This window comes from Sapajus apella, unplaced genomic scaffold, assembly GCF_009761245.1.
Source record: "Sapajus apella isolate SASKATOON/1434 unplaced genomic scaffold, GSC_monkey_1.0 scaffold22, whole genome shotgun sequence".
Taxonomy (NCBI): Eukaryota; Metazoa; Chordata; class Mammalia; order Primates; family Cebidae; genus Sapajus; species Sapajus apella.
In genome coordinates this window covers 3,957,892-3,964,645 of record NW_022436962.1, presented here as the reverse complement: position 1 = coordinate 3,964,645, position 6,754 = coordinate 3,957,892, and the positions used below count along the sequence as shown (strand labels likewise).

Here is a 6,754-nt window from a genome sequence, read left to right as displayed (position 1 = left end):
AACTCTAGACTTTCTGAATTCTCCACGTTTCAGCCTGTTGGCAAATTCTATTGGTTGGTGTCCAGAAAATATTTCCCATCAGTTTTCCTCATTTCCACTGTCACCGCTTAGGTCCAAGCCACCATTATCTCTTGTTCTAAGACTGTTTTAACTTCCCAGCTCCTCTACCTATTTTCATTTTTGTCCCCATACAATCCATTTCCCTCCAGAATCATTTGTGCTATATCACTCCCCTGTTTTTTTTTTTTTTGTTTTTTTTTTTCCAAGCTAGCGGTGATTTTATTTTGGACCAAAAAAAAAAAAAAAAAAAAAAAAGCCAATTGAATTGTTTTGCAGCTGGAGGCATGGGCAAGGGGGGTCCCCAGGCAGTAAACTCCCCGCAGGCGGGCTGAGGGCTAGGGCTGAGCGTCGGGTGGGTCTCCCGTTCCCTGTGCTCCCCTGCACAGCAACCTCCCTCCCGGGCTCTGGGGCAGCCTCAGGAGGGGCAGGCTGGGAGGGGCTGTTGCAGCTGTTCACTTGGGCAGGTCAGAGGACTCGGACACCAGCCTCCCATCGCGGGTCTCAATCTTCTTCGCAACCACGTCCTTGGTGAAGCTGGTGTGGCTGAAGGTAGAGCCCGCGCCAGAGCCAAAGCTGGAGCCCACATCATAGCCGAGGCCGGGGCTTTTGACGCCCCCATAGGCAGAGCTCAGACCACCTGCATAGCCGCTGGTGGTCTTCGTGTGGATACTCATGTTCTGCATCCCAGACTCCAGCCGGCTCTCCTCGCCTTCCAGTAGCTTGCGGTAGGTGGCGATCTCGATGTCCAGGGCCAGTTTGACGTTCATCAGCTCCTGGTACTCGCGCAGCTGCCGTGCCATGTCCTGCTTGGCCCACTGCAGGGCGGCCTCCAGCTGCTGCCGCTTGGCACGAGCATCCTTGAGTGCCAGCTCCCCGCGCTGCTCAGCATCGGCAATGGCGGTCTCCAGGGAAGCCCTCTGGCCTTTGAGGGCCTCGATCTCGGCCTGAAGCTGGCTGATGTTCATCTTAGAGATCTCAGTCTTCGTAGCCGCAGGTCATCCCCGTGCTTCCCAGCCTGCATCTGCAGCTCCTCATACTTGATCTGGTACACACACGCTCTCCACCTCAGCCCGCCTGTGGCTGGCAATCTCCTCATACTGCGCCTTGACCTCAGCGATGTTGCTGTCCATGTCCAGGGAGCACCACAGACGTGTTGTCCATGGACAGCACCACAGACGTGTCCAAGATCTGGGACTGCAGCTCCGTATCTCCTCTTTATACAGATGCCTGAGGAAGTCGATCTCGTCAGTCAGCCCTTCCAGGCAAGACTGCAGCTCTACCTTGTTCATGTAAGCTGCATCCACATCCTTCTTCATGAGGACAAATTCATTCTCCATCTCTGTATGCTTACTGATCTCATCCTCATACTTATTCTTGAAGTCCTCCACCAGCCCCTGCATGTTGCCAAGCTCCGCCTCCAGCTTCAGATTCTCCTGGCCCAGAGTCTCCAGCTGCCGCCTCAGGTTGTTGATGTAGCTCTCAAACATGTTGTCCATGTTGGTCCGAGCCATCTTCTGCTGCTGGAGGAGGCTCCACTTGGTCTCCAGCATCTTGTTCTGCTGCTCCAGGAACCACACCTTGTCGATGAAGGAGGCAAACTTGTTGTTAAGGGTCTTGATCTGCTCCCTCTCCTGGGTATGCACGGCCTGGATGTTGGGGTCCACCTCCAGTTTAATGGGGTTCAGCAGGCTCTGGCTGATGGTGACGGCGGTGATGCCTCCCATGCCCATGCCGCTGGCCCAGCATACCCTGCAACCAGGCCACCGCGGAAGCCGCTGCTGCCCACTTGGGAGAAGATCAAGGAGCTGATGTGGGCACTGGGCCCACTCGTGTAGGAGTGGCTGCTGAAGGCCCTGGGGCCAGAGGTGGACACCTTGTTGGACTTGTGGGTCACCCTCATGGACATGGTAGAGGCAGAAGTGGAGGCAGGCAGGCTGAACCAGGGAGAGATTCCAGAAGGAGCGGAGAAGCTGCTGCTTCCACTTCCCTGTTTTAAACTGCAGCCTGCTTCAGTGTCTTCCTACTGTTAGAGGAAAGCTTAAACTTCCCGTGAGGCCCGCAGAGCCACTCTCCCGTTAACTTTTCTGTGATCACATCCTATTCTCCTACTCACATGGGCTTCCTGTCTGTTCCTGCAAGAAGGCCAGCCCAGTGCCACCTCAGAACATTGCATTCGTCGCTCTTGTTTATTACTATGTTCATGGTGCATTGCACATTGCCTGGTATCTGGAAGGTACTTCATGTTGGCTTTTTGTTTCAAGTTTTAATCAAAGCTTGTATATAAGATTACTTTATTCTTGCATCTTCTCAATTGTTTCTTCCTTGTATTTGCCCTCCTTTCCTACTTAGTGAGATTTGGCTTTCTGTTCAAGGATCTTTTTGTGGTCTTTATCCAGTTTTAGCATAGTGATAACCACCTTGCTGGGATGAATGCCTACGTGGACAGTTGTGCCATTAGCCTTTTCCCGCTGCACTCGTTCAATGTAGATTACATATTTCTTCCTGTAAACCTGGACTGCTTTGCCAATTTGCTGACCTTCATAGTGTCCTCGTACAACCTGAACTTCATCATCCTTTCGGATGGGCACGGATCGCACGTTGTACTTCCGTCTCAGCTCTTTGGAAAGACAGGAAGACATAATCTTCCTGTGAATGTGATAAGGTGCATTGAAATGCCTTTTACTATTCTTGCTTCAGTCGGAAGTCACAAAGGGATTGAACTTCATTTTGGCTGCTCCCACTTCAGTGATGGCTGCAGTAAGGCTTAATATTTGTTAAATGCATGAGAGAACAGCTTCCTCTTGAGAGAGCTGTGGGGAGAGGGAGTTTCAAGTTAATGCCAGGAGTTTGAGGTTGAGGAGAGTTTAATTATGGAAAATGAGTTCCCCAGGATACAAAGGAAGGCTTTAAATGTAAAAGAGGAGTGTGGCCAGGAAAGTGGAAGCACAGAAAATTTAGGAGTTTGTGGTGATAACAGGCTGTATAATTATGTTATAACAAGTAAACTAAGTGTTAAGAAATTGACCAGTAATTAATGTGGCTGTAGTGCCAACACTTTTCATATGACTGAGTAACTCAAAACTTTCAAAGGTTTTAGATTGAGTTAGGGCTTAACTATAGACTTCTTAAATTGCAAATTATTTTTCCATACTTTCCAGGAATACTTGACTTGGGGATTTAATTTTTGATGGGAAAAAGGGGAGAATAGTTTGTTATTTCATTTATATTACATTAGAATAGAAGCTTTTAAATTTTTTCTGTGACTCCATGATAAAAAAATACATTTATATCACCTATAATATAAATCATAAATTGATGTAAACATGAAATATTGTTTTTAAAATTATTGCTCTTTGAAACAGTTTATTGTGTTTCATATTTTTTAAAGTGCTGAATGGGACTCACTAAAAACCAATTTATAACTTCAAAAGCACTGTTTCACAACATGGAGAGAATCACTTCCTCCGAATGAGCATATTCCTCTGAACAAGCATGTCTGTCTGTCTTGATTTTGTCCCTTCTAGAAAGGAAAGAGATAGAAAGGGAAAAAGAGGACTTCTGTTTGTGACTCTAGTTTTTTTATCAATATATAAAACAGGTGTGGTGGCTCACGCCTGTAATCCCAGCACTTTGGGAGGCAAAGGGGGGTGGATCACCTGAGATCAGGAGTTCGAGACCAGCCTAGCCAACATGGTGAAACCCCGTTTCTACTAAAAATACAAAAATTAGTCAGGTGTGATGGTGTGTGCCTGTAATCCAGCTGCTCAGGAGGCTGAGGCATGAGAATAGCTTGAACCTGGGAGGCAGAGGCTACAGTGAGTCAAAATGGTGCCACTGCATCCAGCCTGGGTGACAGAGCAAGACTGCATCTCAAAAATGAACCAACAAACAAAAAAAAAAAACATCAGCAAAGAGTATCAATGTCTATAAGGTTGCTAGTCTGTGAGGGACAGATGTTATGAAGTCATTGTGGCAAGAATGGTGGGACCTGAGAAGAGTTAGGGTTTGAACCCAACCTTCCCTAATGGGGCCCAGTTAATGCTCTGCAGTTATTTTCCATCTGTGAAATGGGTTCTGACCAAGAGATTTGTCAAATAGCATGTAGATCAGCAAGTTTAAGATTTTGTGAGCAGTAAAGAAGCAATTCTGCCCAGGTTACACATGTGTAGTGAATTCAAACTTCCTTCAGTCTTTTTAGCACTCATTAAACAGATTCATTAACAAATGGTACCTCATAACTGCTTGGCTCTGTTTGAGATCCTGGTGCAACAGTGGTGAACAAAATGGGTGAGGTCCTGGCTGTCAGAATGTATACGTAGCATCCTTAAATCTGGTTTCTGAAAGGAACGTGTATTTAGATAATTTATGAATAATTATTATGAAATAATGCAAAGAAAAACCAAGATGCTTTGAGGAGACATTGGAACTTTCACTGTCAGAGGGAGCTACAACTTCTCCCAAAGTCTGGGGCTGGACCTACCAGTCATTGAATGTGGCTTATCTCCTGTTTCTTTTCTTTAGTGCTTTTTCTCTCTCTCTTTCTTTTCTTTCTTTCTCCCTTCCTTCCTTCCCCCCTCCCTCTTTCTTTCTTTTCTTTTCTTTTCTTCCTTCCTTCCTCCCGCCCTCCCTCCCTCCCTCCTTCCTTCCTTCCTTCCTTCTTTCTTTTCTTTTCTTTTCTTTTTTTCTTTTCTTTTCTTTTCTTTTCTTTCTTTCATATAAAGGAAACCCACAGCATTTTAATACTTATTTTTATATTTCCCAGAATACTCACATTACTCATGCTTCTGAAAGCACAGGTTTAAATCTGGGTTAACATGTAATCAAGATGTGAAAATGTTCATTCTTTGACTTGGTAATACCCGTTTAAGAATTTGTTTTAGAACCTAGTGAAATATATTAAAGTGTTATTTATTATCATCTCCCTCAAACAAAAGAGAAATGCCTATGGTCCCACAAAAGGAGTATAAAAGAAATCTTGGGATTTTATCAGATTTCATATGTAGCCACTGGAAATCATAAATAGGAAGTGTCCAACAACAATGGAAATATATGACAAAAAGGACAAAACTCCAAATGTCATGTATACTATGAATGCAATTTAAAATTATGTTTAGGCAGGGCGCAGTGGCTCACGCCTGTAATCCCAACACTTTGGGAGGCTGAGGTGGGCGGATCACTTGAGGTCAGGAGTTTCAGATCAGCCTGGCCAACATGACGAAAACCCATCTCTACTAAAAATACAAAAACTGGGCCGGGCGCGGTGGCTCAAGCCTGTAATCCCAGCACTTTGGGAGGCCGAGGCGGGTGGATCACGAGGTCAAGAGATCGAGACCATCCTGGTCAACATGGTGAAACCCCGTCTCTACTAAAATACAAAAAATTAGCTGGGCATGGTGGTGCGTGCCTGTAATCCCAGCTACTCAGGAGGCTGAGGCAGGAGAATTGCCTGAACCCAGGAGGCGGAGGTTGCGGTGAGCGGAGATCGCGCCATTGCACTCCAGCCTGGGCAACAAGAGCGAGACTCCGTCTCAAAAAAAAAAAAAAAAAAAAAATACAAAAACTAGCTGGGCATTGTGGCATGTGCCTGTAATCTCAGCTACTCAGGAGGCTGAGGCAGGAGAATCATTTGAACCCAGGAGGCAGAGGTTGCAGTGAGGTGAGATCACACCACTGTACTCCAGCCTGGGCAACAAAGTGAGACTCCATCTCAAAAAATTAAAATAAAAATAATGTTCATGGCCAGGTGCTATGCCATTTTGGGGGACCAAGGCAGGAGTATCACTTAAGCCCAGGAGTTTGAGACCAGCTTGGGCAACACACGGAGACTCTGTCTCTACCAAAAAAAAAAAAAAAATTAGCTCGATGTGGTGATACACACACCCGCGGTCCCAGTTACTCAGGAGGCTGAGCCCAGGAGGTTGAGGCCACAGTGCAGCTGTGACTGTACCACTGCACTCCAGCCTGGGCAACAGAGCAAGATCCTCTCTCAATAAATAGATTAGGTAGATAAAATTATGTTCATGTATGCATAGAGATGAAGTGTTTGATTTAGTACAATGGCATTATGAGTGATTTTCTTTTTTTTAAATATTAATCTCCATTAATGTTGCTGTAATATTTGTGCAAAACCAAAACCAACTGAGTTAATACGTCCTTGCTATACCTGGTTTTGGAATGATTATTGGTGTGGGCAAAAAATCTTATCTGTTATATTGTATCTAGTATATGGAGAAGGTGGCCAAAGTAAGTAAACAGCTCAAAGTGAACGTTGAAACTTTGTTAGCCTAAGTTAGCTAGGCTTTGAATTACCATGGAAATATTATGAAATATCAGTGTGTACTATGTCTGAATCTATTGAAAAAAGATTGATCTAGTATCTATTCACTTAGGTTTGGGGCTCCCATATTCAACAAATTGTGTGGATAAATATCAACACAATCTTTTATCCCCAAGATTAGTCAAAGTAGATTCTTGCCATAGATGTGATGCACCCAAAGAACCTGACTGTTGTAAAGCCATGTAATATTTCAGGGAATGCAAAGCAAATGAACTGCAATTAGTTAAGCTAGAACTGAGCCAGGAGTAAAGTTAGAGGGTCTAGATCTCATTTCATACTTACTGCTGATGAAAGAAGGCCCTGTTAAGTTAAATCTTTTCCTAAGAATCTAGATATAATAAAAAAAAACACAGAGAA

The 6,754-nt window shown here is 44.8% G+C and overlaps 1 pseudogene across 1 annotated transcript; it reads right to left on the bottom strand.

Annotated features, from left to right (window-relative positions):
* Positions 1–294: 294 nt before the first annotated feature.
* Positions 295–1,981, bottom strand: LOC116558659 (annotated as a pseudogene). The gene has a single exon (XR_004272121.1). The product of XR_004272121.1 is annotated as a keratin, type II cytoskeletal 8 pseudogene (transcript).
* Positions 1,982–6,754: the final 4,773 nt, after the last annotated feature.